At 40.3% G+C, this 16,001-nt stretch overlaps 1 long non-coding RNA gene across 3 annotated transcripts in view; it reads left to right on the top strand.

The window, feature by feature from the left end:
- LOC138823894 (uncharacterized) overlaps positions 1-15,090 on the top strand; it is a 70,458-nt gene extending 55,368 nt beyond the window's left edge. Inside the window, exons 2-6 of one of the 3 annotated variants that reach the window (XR_011370947.1) lie at positions 3,959-4,159; positions 5,676-5,757; positions 7,698-7,886; positions 12,803-13,501; positions 13,788-15,090. This is a non-coding gene — a long non-coding RNA (uncharacterized lncRNA). Of the gene's footprint in view, positions 1-3,958; positions 4,160-5,675; positions 5,758-7,697; positions 7,887-12,802 lie in introns of all 3 variants that reach the window. The other 2 variants (XR_011370945.1, XR_011370946.1) reach the window with 2 other exon arrangements.
- The last annotated feature ends 911 nt before the right edge of the window (positions 15,091-16,001 follow it).

Here is a 16,001-nt window from a genome sequence, read left to right as displayed (position 1 = left end):
TTGGAACAAGTGTCATGGACTGTCCAACCATTTAAAAGGAAGCTTAGTCCATTAATTTTATAGAAAAGGAATGCAGCCTGCCTGCATGTGAAGGCAACTTTGAGTATAATGTTAATCTGATAATTCACATCATTGAATTTTCAAAGTTGTTTTGATAAATTTTTGTTAAACCATTCGTTAAAGAGGTTCCAAATAGCAATAATAAAAACCAATGTTTTGCTTTCTAAGATGGTTTTAAAAGCTAGTAATTCAACAAACACATTCTATCCTTCCACGATTCCATGGTGAAGAATTTCTCTTTTATAATTGCCCTTACCACTGACTCCCTCCCTTCAATCTTGCAGCTTTATTCAGTTTTATTGTTACAGCTTTCATTTTGGTACTAGCATCCATAATCTCCTTGTAGTATTTGACAATGAGATTTCATTTGTTGTTAGAGAGCTCAATTTATATTTATTTATATTTCCAAAGGCAGCCTCTTGAGCATATCATAGAGCATAAAATCTTGAATATCATTAACGTGATCTTATACAACTATTCCATAAATTAATATAAGTACCACATAAATGTGCATTTTCATATAATTTTTAAAATGCAAAGTAGTTACATATATATGTCAAAAATAATTCAGACCACTAGTAGAAGACACTAAGCTAAACCTTTTGCATCTTCATCAATATTCTTTGTAAAATTTTCTTTCACCTTAGAGCCTTCTTTTCCTAGCAAGAAGTTATAAGTGATGTCCTTGGATTTTAGTGACCTCTGAGTAACCTCTTTTCTTTCCACCACCAGTTAGTCCCTCATGTTAAATACCTGAGGAATAACTTGGCCCAATGTGCCTGCAAGAGGAGTACCCAAGTCGACTGTCTGTGCCCAATCTACCCTTTGTTTGGGAATGGGGTATCAGAGAGAGGGGTGTCAGGGATCAGGTAGCTGGAACCATGGTGTTATGAATTATGGGTAGCAGAAAAGAGTAGTAGAGACTAGGATACCAGGGAAAGGGTAACTGTGACTGTAATTGCTGAGTTGCAGTGTCAGGAAATTGGGTAGCAGCTACAGCTTTGCAGGGGTTGGGCTAGCTAATACAGGCATCCAGAACTGTTTAGCAGGGACAAGGAAGCATAGACAAAGTGAAAGAGCAAAAGTTGTGAGGGATTGTGGGGCACAATCAGGGTAAAAAGGTCATGAGTGTGCAAACTGGGTAGCCAGTACTATGGTAGAAGCAATTTTCATGGTGGACTGATGTGGTGCAGAGCTCTGGGTTTGCCTCTCCAGTTTTGGCTGTTAGATCTTTAGGGAAACTACCTCTAGCAGCTATTATCAGCTTGTTGTGTTCAGGCACGTGCCATCTATAAATGTCTACTCCAAGTAGATTGCATTCTTTGACACCAGTTATAGGATCTTTGCTCTAAGCATCCTGAGAGACCACACTCCACAATCCTGCAGAACAGGCTCCACATAGTGAGCTGCAATCACCTCATACAGCTCTTGCTGCTCCTCTCCAATGTCAATTATGATAGCAAGGGATCTGAGATGTGCTCAGCAGCAGTGCTCTGGGAAGCTACCAATTCTTACTCTGGCATTCTGGGAGCTCCCTAGCAATGGGAAAGAGCACTTGCTGTGGCTCTTCCAACTTCTCTCTGTGGCTGTGGACAGCCAGACTCTTGTACCTCAGATGGGTTACTTTGATGTCCAGGTGGCCTCAAACTTGCTCTATCTTCTCTCTCTAGGTGCTCTTCAGCTTCAGCTTCAGCTGCCTCTCCTTTTCCCTCCAGGTAGCTCACTTCATCCCCACATCCTTTGAATTCTGCTTCATATCACACCAAGGCCTTCCACTTTCTCATTTACCTCTGTAGCTGTGAATCTGGCACAACAAGCTATATGTAACTTCTGTATCTGTTTATCAAGATTTGAGTTGGAATCCAAGGTGGTACTAGCTCACTGAGAACATGGGAAGCATCTTAAATACTCCCATGCCATTCACTGCTCATTGAGAAAGATGCAATTGTGTTGTGGTCAGTCTTTCCTTCTCCATTTCTGGCTCAGCAGAATAAAGTGAAGTCACAATGGAGCTACCAGACAGCTGCTATGTCAGAAAGTGACCTAACGAAAGATAATTTTGTGAGGGGATACTTATCAAATGTAGTAGGATGAATGCACATATTTATAGGACACTACTAAGGGCTTCCATCTGACTAGTTATGTTATGTCCAAAATGGCAGACCAATCTTAGGCTCTCGCCTAGATCTTCCTGTTCTGAAGGCCCTGAAGACTCCTACATACAACTCAGACTTAATGACATGGGTAAATAAAACAGTAGGTGAGAGCCGGGCACTGGTGGCCCACGCCTGTAATCCTAGCTACTCAGGAGGCTGAGATCTGAGGATCGCGGTTCAAAGCCAGCCTGGGCAGGAGAGACCATGAGACTCCTATCTCCAATAAATCACCGGAAAACCGGAAGTGGCACTGTAGCTCAAGTGGTAGAGCGCTCTCCTTGAGCTGAAGAGCTGAGGGAGAGCGCCCAGGCCCAGAGTTCAAGCCCCACGACCGACAAAAAAACAAAAACAAAAACAAAAAAAGTAGGTGAGTATGGATTAGTATTCTGAAGGTATGCTAAGTTGTTGTCTTGTCATGACTACCATGAAATCAATGTCCTTTCTCTGACCTTCACCATAGTTCTTTATTTGGCAAAATTGGCAAGTTTCTTAGTGTGCCACTTTCTCCTGTTAGTTCAGTGCACAGGTTAAAACTGAAGAATTAGAAAAATTAGGGCTGAGTCCATTTTACAATTTGCTAATTTGCTAACTGCTGATTCTGCTTATGTAAACTTGCTTATGCTGGCACTGACCCTTCCCTTCCCAAAAATGAGTTAACAAGTTTCAGGGACCAGATGTCGGCCCCAGGACAAGGTCAGTGGTCGTAGATAAAGAACAGACAGTACGTGTTCCTCAGTTCCCATTTAGAAATTCCCCAGACAGGACCTTGAGATAACGACCACCTGGCAAGACCACAAGCTAAGCCAAATGTCAACCAATCATAGGCCTGTAACCATGTAAACCCCCCTTAAACCAACCATGGGCCAGTCATTTTACAAAATTTCCCACGTGGCAAAGTGATTGTTGGCGTATATGATGACCTTTAAATGAACCAATCATGGGATGCTTTGTGTTATGCGTTAATCTTGTGGTTTTTGCCTTTAAAAAAGGGCTTGTAACCACTTCTCGGGGCTCCCTGTCTGCTCGGGACAGAGAGTCCGTTTGTGCAAACGTCAAATAAACTCCTCTTGCTTATTGCATCTCCCGGCCTGGAGTCTGAGTTTCTGGGGCGCCCTCCCGTTGACGAAAGTATCCCAGGAGTCTGGGGTCTTTCAAAAACATTAAGCATGCCAAACCATGGGTTTCCATTGTCCTAGTAGAAGTTTAGCATTCTAGGATCTTCCTTCTAGGTAAGTCTATTCTTGGGCCCTCATATGCATATGCTCACAGAAGTGAATGTCTCACAAACCATGGAACATAGTTGGCCAATGATGATTAGCTCACACAGAGACTCAAGAAGTTTGGGTCTGTAGCCTTTCTGAGAGGCCTTGGACTAGGTACTGTGGGCAACATTGACAGTAATTCCTCAGAGCAATACCACTGGCAGCAAGTGAGCCCTGACTACTACTTAGCCCTTACTAGTTCTCCCTCGGGTATGAACACATGAACAAACCCAGTTTAGCTTATTGCACAGTGTCCTCATCAATGAAATCATTTTGAGCCTAGGAGAAACTCTCCATTTGAAAAGCAGTACACATAAGAAGCAGATGATGGCCCACACTCAAATGCTTCAGGAGAACAGAGTGTAAGGGTGTCTACACAGTTGGGAAATAGGATTCTGAGGGGTAGGAAGGGATGATTTTAGATAGCAAACTTAGAAGTAATTATACGAATTCCTAACCTAACTTTCTTCTGCCCCTCAGATTCAATTCAGGAAGTGGTGGAATGTTTATAATCACAAAATGGAGTTTTTAATCCCAGGCCCAAACTTTAGGTGTTCTTGTTACGTCTTCACACCTGCCACTGATGTAAACAGTCAGAAGGGCAAAGGGGAAGGGAGCCCCTGCACAGGAATATAAATGGAGCTTACAAGCCACTGCAATCTCTGACTTTCTATGTTGAAGGTAAGATAAAAGGCAGTTTGAGTTTCTAAGAACTCAGTTTCTAGGCTACATGGCTCCTTCAGAACTTCTTTCCCTCCTCCTGTGTTTTGAGAGCAACAGTTAGTACAGTACTTCTGTCTCTTAGGGGCAATCTTTCTCTTCACACAATGCTTAAAGTAGACAATAGGTGGAAGCTGCCATTAAATAAAAAAAGTATGAAATCAGGCTGGGAAGATGGCTCAGTGGTAGAGCGCTTGCCTTGCATGCATGAGGCCCTGGGTTCAATTACTCAGCACCACATAAGCAAAAAGAAAAAAGCCGGAAGTGGCGCTGTGGCTCAAGTGGTAGAGTACGAGCCTTGAGTTGAAGAGCTGAGGGACAGCGCCCAGGCCCAGAGTTCAGGCCCCAGGACCGGACCGTGCCCTTCCCCAAAAAAGTATGAAATAGCACACAGTGAGTGCTTCCCCTGAATTCCTGGACCTAACAATCTCTCATTTCTGCAAGGCAAGCACTCTACCACTGAGCCACCTTCCCAGCCCCCAATTTCTCATTTCTGAAGAAAAAATGATAATGGGTGAGTACTAACAGCCTCCATTGCATGGTGAGCTTAGAACACTTTTCCCAAGGCAGGTTCTGTCCAGGTATTAGGATGGCTGAGATCTACTGGATCAATGAACTTACAGACAATGCAAGACAGAAAAGTCTAAGAGACTGAGTCTCAAAAGAAGAAACTGGACCAAACTGGAAATGGAGAAATTCAGAGAATGTTTCTCTGAATACAGACAGGGTAAAATTATAACAAAGTTCTAAGTTGTGGCTCATTAGTAGAAACTATCAAGTCAAACCTCATTAAAGCTAAAAATAAAACTTATAAAAATAAAAAAAAACTATTTGGATTTCAGTACTAACATCTATTTTAAGATGTGTGTGTGTGTGTGTGTGTGTGTGTGTGTGTGTGTGTGTGTGTGTGTGTGTGTGTGTGTGTGTGTGTGTGTGTGGAGTCTGAGATTATGTATGGGACAGCATTGGTTCTTAAAAATCACAATATTGACGCTGTCCTTTAGGTTTCCAATTGAAGTCTGGTGGTGTTCTAGCTCTACCAGTTGAAACACACAATTCTCAATTTCTTCTGATTAACTGCAGATAAACATGTAATGGATATGTCAAGCTGGGTTGGTTTCAGTTGTACTCTGTCGATATTATGTTCACAATGAACTATACCACTGTGGACAGGGACAGGAGGAAAAATCAGAGACAGAGAGCAAAGGAAGGGATGAGATTGTCAAACCAGAAATGAACTCATTACCTAATTTACAAAATTAAAAATCTGGGTTGATGATTCTCTCCTCCAGTTTTTGTAGGTGCCCTTAAGGCCCATCGATGGAGATTTTGAAGGTTAACTTATATGATAATTAATATAGAGCCAGAATCTCTTAAGAAATTTTATGAAAAGCATTTCATCTTAGTACTGGTTTCTCTTTGAGTGGTGATTCTATATGTTGTTGGCAGAGCTAATTTTTTTCCTTCTTGTCTTTAGTACTTGTCAGGTGTTGAAATCCTTCTTAAAGCTTTGCAACAGAAGTCTGCTATATCTTGGCACCCTGCCCCTAACTAAAATGGTAATCAACGTTTGAAATTAATGTACTTGATATGAGTTTTATTTATTTATTTAATTTGTTTTTGGTGGTGAACTCTGGGCCTGGTCGCTGTCCTTCAGCCCTTCAGCTCAAGACTAGTGCTCTACCACTTGAGCCTCAGTACCTCTTCTAGCTTTTCTGCTTAGGTGGTGCTGCAGAATCAAACCCAGGGTCTCGTGCATTCAAGATAAGCTGTCTACCACTGATCCACCTTTTCAGCCCTTAGGAGTGGTATTTTTGTGCACGGATCTATCAAGCAAATCTATTTACCAAATGTGTTTATTTGCCACTATACATATTCAAAATTATGAATTATCTGATTTTTTAATGAATAAAACTGTTATCATTGTTACCAGAAATTGTTTGTCTCCTCATGCTGTAAACATGGAGGAGGCATTTTAAACTAAAACTACAAAATAAATTTTAAGATCTTGGTGTTAACAAATGTGTCCAGGTGTTGTTACATTAAACAGAGAATTCAAAATGGTTTTTCTTCATGAATACAGAGATCAAAGTTCTTATAATACTTTTTTCAAAATGCAAATTAAAGGGAAAATCAGTCAGGAGGTAAAATTTATATTGAATGTAAATTTTTAAAGAGGAAAAGAAGATCCTAGATGGCAGACTAAAGACAAAGCAACATCAGAGACCTATATGCTGAATACTAAATAAGAAGCTTTAATTGAAAAATTCAGCTGGAATGTGAGCATCAGGCAAAGGCAAGCAATCAGAGCCTACCACCAACAAAGAAACACCATAATGTATATCTCAGAAAAAGGAAACAAGTTCAGACCAGGGCTCAACATCCTTATCCTTGATTTCAATGATACACATACACCCCCCTACACACACACAGAAACACTCACTCACACACACACACACACACACACACACACACACACACACACACACACACACACACACAAGAATGTATGCAACAGCTCAACCTACTCACCTCCATTCAACATGAATCAAAGATCTTCCTGTAATATTTGAAACTTTAAAAGTTTCAAGTCTTGTAAATAATTGATAACAGATGCATAAGCAATTATTTTCTGAATAGCATCTGCTATGAAAATGAGAGTTCATGATTGTTATAACTACTTAAACATCTCTGAATCTCAAAAGAATTAAACTAGAGACAATCCGAATTTGGGGACTATATTTCTACCAGCTCTTCTGCAAAGGCTTAATAAGAAGTTATGAAATCTAAACTTAAATACCAAATCAATACAATTAATAATTGTGTAAGTGAAGTGAAAGACACTGATCAGAGACCTATGCTGTCTCCAGTTCTCAGCCAGCTGCACACTGTGGCACCTTTGATTCTGCTGGGCCTGGCCCACAGTTGTATCCCCAGAGCAGTGATCCTGCTGGGGTTGGGGCTGGGAGATTTGTGGAGAGGAGGGGTGGCCACGGGGGAGGCCAAGCTGGGATTGGGGGTGGTGGTGGTAGGGAGAGGATGGGAGGCCCTGGCAGAGGCTGGTGAAGGGAGGAAGGAGGCAGTAGCCCAGTGGCTCAGGAAGCAGCAACTGCAAAGGCAGCTGGGTTCTGGGGAGTGTCTGTGAGGTGCAGAGTTTGGCCCCTGGGGTCTGGTGGCTGGGTGAGGAGAGGAAGGAGTCTCAAATCCCACCTAAACAGACAATGAGAAATGAGACAACCAGTGGCTGAAGAATTACAAGAAGAAAGGCAGGGACTTGGGACTTGTAGGTAAACTCTGGGGGCGGGGAGGACAGCAGTGTTGGACAAGTGGTAGTCATGCCTCTCTGGAGGCTGTGGGCTTGGCCTCACTCTTGCCTTGAAGCAGGCACCGTATAATTCTGCCTGGAATCTTTAATAGCAGCTTAGTTTAACCTTAAAGTCTAATTTATTTGCTTTGTTTTTTTTTTTTTTTTTTTTTTTTTTTTTTTTTTTGCTTACAGTAATAGAAGAATTGGTGGGACAATCTGAAAGGATCTCTGGCTTCTTATTTTCTCATCACCCTGAGGTACAACCTGTGTGCTACCAGCTTAGATGATGGGACTCTGAAATTCTGGAAAGCAGATGCACATCATAAGGCCCCATGGCTTTGGGATTTCTCACATTCTTTTTAAAATGTAATTGTTACTAAGGTGTGTACAGTGATTTCACAATTCATGTAATGTGTACACTTGTCTTGTAGACAATGCCATCCTTTCCTGAGCTTTTTCCCAGTTTCTGTTTTTTTTTTTTGTTGTTGTTGATTGTTTTTGTTTTTGTTCCTGACCTTCAGCTTGAACTCAGGATTGGGTGTTGCCCCTGAGTTTTTTGTAATCAAGGCTACTTTACCTCTGGAGCCCCAGCTCCTTTTATGGCTTTTTGGTTGTTAATTGGAGAGAAGAGTCTCAGAGATTTTCTCACTCCATCTGGTTTTGAACTGAGATCATCAGCCTCCTGAGTAGCTAGTATTCTAGGCCTGAGTCCCCAGTGTCCAGCTACTAAAGTGTTGGTTTCATCCTTCCCTGTTTGTGTTACAACTTTCCTTAACTCTTGGCACTAATACTACATATTGCTTGGCTCAAATCTGAATCGGTGGAACATGCTGTATTTTGAGGAAGGCAGGAATAGGAAACTGTAGGCCATAGGGACATATAAGCTAAACAAATCATTGGGAACATGGCATAAAGACAAATAAGTTTATTGCCAGTTGACTGTGTCATGTCTTTACTGTTAATTCTGCATGGCCTGTGGATGATGTTATACATATCCAAATGGTCATTGGCAGAAATAAGGTTTCTCATCCTGTTCTATAAACAAAACAAAAACCAACCAAAAAATACTACCTATGAGTCCAGCAATTTCCTCTAATTAGAGATCAGTATGCCCTAGTTTATGAAAAAATATCCATTATTCAAGTGCTGCTACTTTTTCTAACCACAAATATAATGAAATATGTAGTTGTCTGTAGAATTGCGTATGAACACCATCATTTTAATTCACAAAAAATTCAGACATTTAAATGTTTATTTATCTATTTTTTGTCAGATGTGGGGCTTGAACTCAGTGCCTGGGCACTGTCTGTGAGACTCTGTGCTCAACATAGTTAGCACTCTACCAATTGAGCCACAGAGACACTTCTGACTTCTGAGTTGTTAATTGGAGGTAAGAGTCTTATGGGTTTTTTTCTTCCTGAGCTGACTTAGAACTGTGATCCTCAGATCTCAGCATCCTGAGTAGCTGGGATTACAGGAATGAGCCACTGGCACCTGGCTTCAATAGTCATTTTTAAAATGATGAAATGCTTGGTGCCTCTGGCTCACATATATAATCCTAGCTATAGTTAGGATTACAGGTATGAGAAACAAACACTAGGTGTGTGTTGTTCATGATGGTTTATATTGGCATGTTTTGATATTGTTTGTTTCTTATACTACATTGCTCTTATTTTTATTTTCACCTAGGTGGGGGTGATAGGTACTAGCCAGTGTTGAACCTTCTTTGGTTGAGATGGAGCCATGTGGAAGTTCTTGCCTATGGCATGAAATTGAAATCCTCCAGCTCTCAGCTCCCAATGAACCTGGGATGATAGATGTATTCCATCACGCAGAGCCAGTGGTTGGGGAGCATTGCAGAAAAAACTACACTGGTCTTGAACTGATGTCCCAAATAGCTAGCTTTACAGGCATATGCCTTCAAAACCTTGTTGTATTCAATTTCACTTTGAAGTAGTGTTTGTACATACTTAGAGAGTACAATGATAACACACTACATGTTTAATATATAGAAGTCAATACAATTAGCAGGTTAATCTCCTAAAACATTGAAGCTAATGTATTTTGGTAACCTCCTGACTGTGCTAGTTATTTTAGAATATACCATAAACATGAATACAATGATGATGTGTACTAGAAGATTGAAAGTTTATAGAGATTGAGACAAGTTAGACTATGTGTAGTAAATATATATTTATCCATTGCTGCTCTGAAGTACATTATCATATATTCACTGTGACAATACCATCATATATTCACCATGACAATAATTTTCTTGCAGTGTAGAATTTTCCATTTCATAATCTGCCATCTTTTATCTTTTTTACATTCTCCTTATAAGTATGAATGCTTTCTTGTTTCTTATAATGTTTTGAAATTATTTTAAGATGGAATTAAAATTCGTTGAGTCTACTGTAATTATCTCATTTTGTTTGGTTTTGTGATGCTAAACATTAAGACCAAGGGTGCCTGAAAGTGATGCCAGCAGACTATATCACTAAATTTTATTCTAATTACCTCTTATTATTGTATTTTGATATAGGGTTTTATTGTTGCTGTTTAATAATATAGAGTGTGGTGAAGGTGGACTGAAACTTGCAACCCCACTGCCTCCAATAACAATGCTTTCTTACTAGGATCTGGAAGCACATAATTATCACTCTAGCTAACAGGAGGTTGAGACCTGAGATTTACTTCAGACAGCCTGAACAGGGAATTTTATGAGTCTCTCCTCTCCAGTTCAGTACAGAAAACTTGCAGTGAAACTGTAGCACAATTGGTAGGGCACTACACGCAAGGGAAAAACACTCGGGATTGTCATATAGCCCCTGAGAACAAGCCCTAAAACACACATATGCACAGACACACATTCACCCACATACACACACACTCTCACACACATGTACACAAACAAAATTGCAGGCAATGTTGTACCTTAAATTCTTATCCAGGGGTTGGACAACAGTCCACTTATTTGTGAAGGTTTTCCTTGATTATTTTGAAGGAGGAGGATAGTTCATGGGACACAGATGACAAGACTTTAGTGAGGAATACTTTATAAATGACTAGCTTATAAAAAGAACAGGAGCACAGCTTTTATCTTTAAATAGTACATTCCTTCAACTATAGTATTTTTAAATAATAATCATTGAATTATGAGAAGACAATGCAGCACCTCTTCCCTTCTCCCCTTCCCCTCTGTCATAAAATATGACAAAATTATCAAAAATAGTCTTTTATCTTACAAGAATGAACACTTGTAAAAATGTCTGACTATATGTGTAATGTTTGTTTTTCAATACTTGTTTGATTTTCCCACCTCTAAGTACTTGCCTTTTTTCCAGATGACAGCACACAGGGGCATCAAGAGCAAACAGATTAGGAAACAAAAACCTTACAATGTCCTAGGAAGTAGATGTCAAAAATAGATGCAAGAAGCACATGACAGGCTGAGAGGGCCATGAGACCCGAAATGATTTGTGCATTATGAAAGAAATAGTGACAAATAAGGCTTGGATCTGACCTAGGAAGGGCTCCTTGAGGCTGAGACCATGCCTGTATCTAGGCTTAGCTGAGGATGTTGGGAATTGACAATGTCCACATGTGGATATAGTGATGTGAGAGGGGAGATTTCAGTCTCCAGTTTGTCTTTGGGATGGTCTTATGTGACCAAACAGCTTAGATCATTGGGCTCTGAGAAATGACACTACCTACCTCACAATGGAATAGAATATAGAACTATGAGAGCCAAGCAACTGTAACTGACATTCAGCTCAAGCCAGCTCACTTGGCCTGTGGTGCAGGAACAAGAAAGATGTTCTTGTGTTGTTTTCAAAGTTCAAGAGACTCAGCTCTCAGGCATGAGAGGTATGAGTGCCTCACTCAATGCTGCAGACTTTGGATCAGTGCCAAATCACGAATCCAATGTCTCAGGCCTTTTTTATAAGAAGAAACCAAGGGAATCATAAGGCAACTCAGGCAAGTATAACTATAACAGGAAACCTATCTAATCTCATCCAGCCCACATTAGAAACTTCTTCTTGTGTGCTTTTATATGTGTATACTGAGAAAATATTTACTGTGTACTTTTCAATCCACTCTATTACAATTACTCAATTTGAAGGGTACTCCCACTTTCACATTTCAAAGATCCATTCTTTTTACCACCTCAGTGTGACAATGAATCAGCCCAAACCCTGAATGTGCCTTATAACATATGGATCCTGGACTCAGGCTTGCTGGAAATGCTGGTAATGGACCTGGTCCCTGACTACCAGAAAGGTGATCCCTTCTATGTTGGAAACTTCCTCTACCACTATAGAGAGTGGGGGACAATGGAGCAGTTGCTGGATATTCTGTTTAAAAAGTGAATGTTCCTAAGCCAGGTGCCAGTGGATCATGCCTGTAATCCTAGCTACTCAGGAGGCTGAGATCTGAGGACCGTAGTTCAAAGCCAGCCGTGACAGGAAAGTCCATGAGACTCTTATGTCCAATAAACCACTAGAAAACCGGAAGTGGCACTGTGGCTCAAGTGGGTGAGTGATAGCCTTTAACTGAAGAGCTAAAGGATATCACCCAAGCCCAGAGTTCAAGCCCCACAACCAACAAAAAAAAGTGAGTGTTCCTCTTTCAAACTCAGGGTTGATGAGACCCCCTGGCAGAGTATTGGTATACTTGGCACCTTTCTGAGACTGTTTCACTGGAGTCTGATCAAGGAGCTTGGCTAGAGACGAAGAAGTACACTCTCTGGCTAATTCCTTAGGACTGGGCTGCCAGAGCATTTCATTTGCCTCAGAAGCTAGTGGAGCCTTAGCAATTTGCTTGCTGAGAGACCAGCATTAAAGGAATGAGCCCGTGGCATCCAACGTCCACCCTCACCTAGAAAATCACTATCTTGGAGGCCTTTGAAGGAATATAGACAGAAGAAAGGATGCAACTGAAACTTGAATTGGGGGCTTGAGTGCTGTCCCATTTGTAACACTCTACCATTTGAGCCCCAGGTCCAGTTCTGGCCTTTGGCTGGTTAATTGAAGATTAGTGTCTTTGGAATTTTACAAACTAGACTGCGTTCAAACTGTGATTAGTAGAATTAGAGGCATGAGTCATTGTGCATTTATTTGGACAGATGCATATAAGCATCCTCACAGAATTTGCATGAAATTGTGTAAACATTTCTCCACTTTTTGTCTGTCATGTTTACATTACCATGTGGGTCTTAGCCAGTCCCATGTGTGTCCTGTTAGTTCAGAAAAGGAGAAGCATAGAGTTAACTTCCTTCTCTCCTTCCATTGGTACAGATCCTACTACCATAATTGGAAAATGAACAAGTGAAGAAGTAAGTGGATGTTGGCACAAAAAGAAGTTCTGTCCTTGAAAACTGGGTATCTTTGAGGTTTCCGAATCAAAGCCAACTTTCTTCTTTGCACACAAGTTGTGATTTTCACCAGGGGGTTGAGTCTTGGCACTTCAGTGCATAGCAGATTACACAGTTGTGGATGTGGTTGTGGTTTGGGACTCTCATGGAAGACAGGGAGGGCTGTGTATAGCAAGTCAGATTCAGTGGGGAAACAACTTTCTCTTCCTATCACAGGGAGAATTTTAGAGAATTATATTTAAGAAATTTCTAGAAGTGATATTTTGAGGACCATCCTGCTTGCAGAAGTCTCTTCCCACTTCCCAACCTGCAAGTCCTGCAGAAAGAAGCTCTAGTACAAGGCTCAGGATGAGGAGGGTGGAATTTCATTTTCCTTGTCACCAAACTGCCCACAGCATCGTTTATTCCATCCTCCTTATGTGGATGGACTTCTACCCTGATGATTTCTATGAACCCAAGAACCATTGCACCCTAAAAGAACTTACACAGTATGTCAAGCTCAACATGCCCTCTTCAGACCTGCTCTTCCACTTACATATTCTTCTGGACCAGCTGGAGGAACACATGACCCATGAGACCAAGAAAAAGAGGAAGAAGTCCTTGTTTCAATGCCTCAGAGCTTGTGAGTAGGAATGGAACCTGGGTCTCTAGAGATGGGCCTGATTGGCCAACAGCCCTTAGTACTCTCCAGCTTGGCAAAATGTCCTTTTATGGATATTCTTTGCCGGTAATATGTTCTCTTTTTGAAAGAACTTGGAAGTATACATTCAGAAATACCCTACCTTCCCATCAGTGTTCAGTCCAAACTCAAGTTCTACAGCTTCCCCCATTAGATCCTCATGGAAGTTTAGTCACACCTTAACTTCTAGAGTCTACTCTAAGAATCTTGTACCTATTTCCATTCTCAGGTTTGCATCAACATAGAGCAGCTCCTGCAGAACTACAGATAAATAACCTTCAGTGATGTAGTCTATGGGGACTGATGGAGATCAGAAGCCATCACTAATCTCCAGAAAGCATGTGAACATAGAGTTTTTTTTTTTAATTTGTAGAAAGGCCCAAGCAGGTTTTGAGTCCTATGGACATCCCACATGTGATGCAGGTGTACCTGCACCAAGGAAGAAGACGATCCAGAATGTCTTCCATTGATGTTCACAATCCAGCTAGATCAGCTCCAAACCAGTCAAAAAGAACACTTCTTGGTGTGCAGGGTAAATGTGTGCTAATGGAAAATGACCACAGTCTATGTTCAGTGAAACCAATAAGTGAGGTCCAAAATCTAGATTCAGTTGAAGAAAAGGAATCTTTCCTCAAAGAATACCCAGACCAATCTGTCCTCCTGCAGGGGATCCAATTTCCAATTGAGAAATTAGAATCTGTCCCTCTCTGGACTCAGGAAGAAAATCCTGTCTTTAATGAGGAAGTAGATCCCTTTGAGGACTCCGAGGCAGAATTTCTGCTGAAGGCAACTTAGAGGCCAATCTAGATTTAGAGATTCCTTTCCCTCTTCCTGGGAAAATCTTTATTTTTCTTTTTGTCCTGATTGTTGTAAAAGGTTCATTCTATTTATTTTTCTAACTTTATTAAAATGTCAATGTTTTTGATATATTCTAAAATTCATGAATCCTAAATATGTTTCTTTTTAAACCTACAATCTGAAACATCGTGCATACATGTTCTGGGGGGGGGAACAGAGATTGACAGGGGGCTGTACAAGACAGCCTACTGCATATAATGGGAACTGTTAAATGTACAGGGAGTGGCAAGGAAGCAGGTCATGACTGCATGGGGTGATAAGGTGGCTACAAAAGGTCTAGGACATAGCAGATCAGATGTCCTAAAAATCTATTCTGTCAATTGTGACAAATGCCACAATACTTATAGTGGTCTGTGGGATGCTCTTCCAACAGTGAGTTTAAATCTGTATACATCTTCATTGTGCTTTGGGTAAATATGGAAGAAAAATTTGACTCCAGTAATATAAAATATTTGACAAATGAAAATATTTGACAAAATATATAGAAAATATGTATACTGGAAAGTAAAAGCCATCATCAATAGAAGAAAGAAAGTTTACATAGATGAAAAAACACAAAATCAGGAAGAAAAGAAACCACAATTAAATTAGTTATATGTTAATATGTGTTATATTCTTTATGTTATATATAGTATATTATATAATATATAAGATTGAATATGATTTTTCAAACTACAAAGGCATTTAAATTTTTAGTCTAGTATTTTTTTCACAAAACATTAATGTAAAATATTATTGGGGATAGTAGGGATATAATTTGATTATAATTATATGAATATATATTTGTGCATTTCTAGATATAACATTGATTAAAAATAGATGAATAATTACATACATATATTTGTATATATCTGTCTAGGAAGTGAATATAATGAAACTGACTACAGTATGTATATAAAAGCAGCTATGAGTTGAGGCCATGAGACTCAATCCTGTAATCCCAATGATATGGGAAGCTGGGTTCTGAGTTTTAATCTCTCTTACCCCCTTGGCCTTAGATTTTCTGAGGAGGCCTGGGCCTTTCAGTGTAACAAAGAGACACATATGCAGTGGGATCACACTCCCTGACCCCAGAGGAAAGTCAGTAGAAATCAGGACAAGCCTCTTATGTTATGACAGTCTATTCAGTTCCTGTACCAAGATGGCCATCTGTAGAACATAAGATGGAAAGTTGGCATTCCCTCCAAAAGGGTCTAAAAAGAGCCTTCTGAACTATAGTATCTGACAATACTGAATTAAACCTTATTTCCCTTCCCAAGCTGCAAACACATAGAAATATAGCAAGGGCTCAAGAGAGATGGGCAAAGATTTACAAATACATAAATTTACTCTGTTTTAGTAATTCAATGAAAATCATCAAAGGCATGTCTTTAATTTTTCTTTTTTCTTTTTAAAAGGAAATGGAAACATACTCTGAGTGTATCAGGAACTGGGTGACAGTTTGGTTGCTGAATTGTTGAATGCACTCCTGAGCAAAGGAGACACATATATTGGGGAAATTGTGTGGGGTTGGGTGTCCTCACACAGCTTTACAAAACAATAGCCATAACTTCTATGATGTCACAGTCACCTTTGCCATAGCAGC

Source organism: Dipodomys merriami, unplaced genomic scaffold (genome assembly GCF_024711535.1).
Source record: "Dipodomys merriami isolate MVZ:Mamm:240054 unplaced genomic scaffold, mDipMer1.0.p SCAF_1246, whole genome shotgun sequence".
In the NCBI taxonomy this organism is placed as follows: domain Eukaryota; kingdom Metazoa; phylum Chordata; class Mammalia; order Rodentia; family Heteromyidae; genus Dipodomys; species Dipodomys merriami.
Note: the sequence above shows the minus strand (reverse complement) of the source record. Positions and strands in the feature narration are given on the sequence as shown.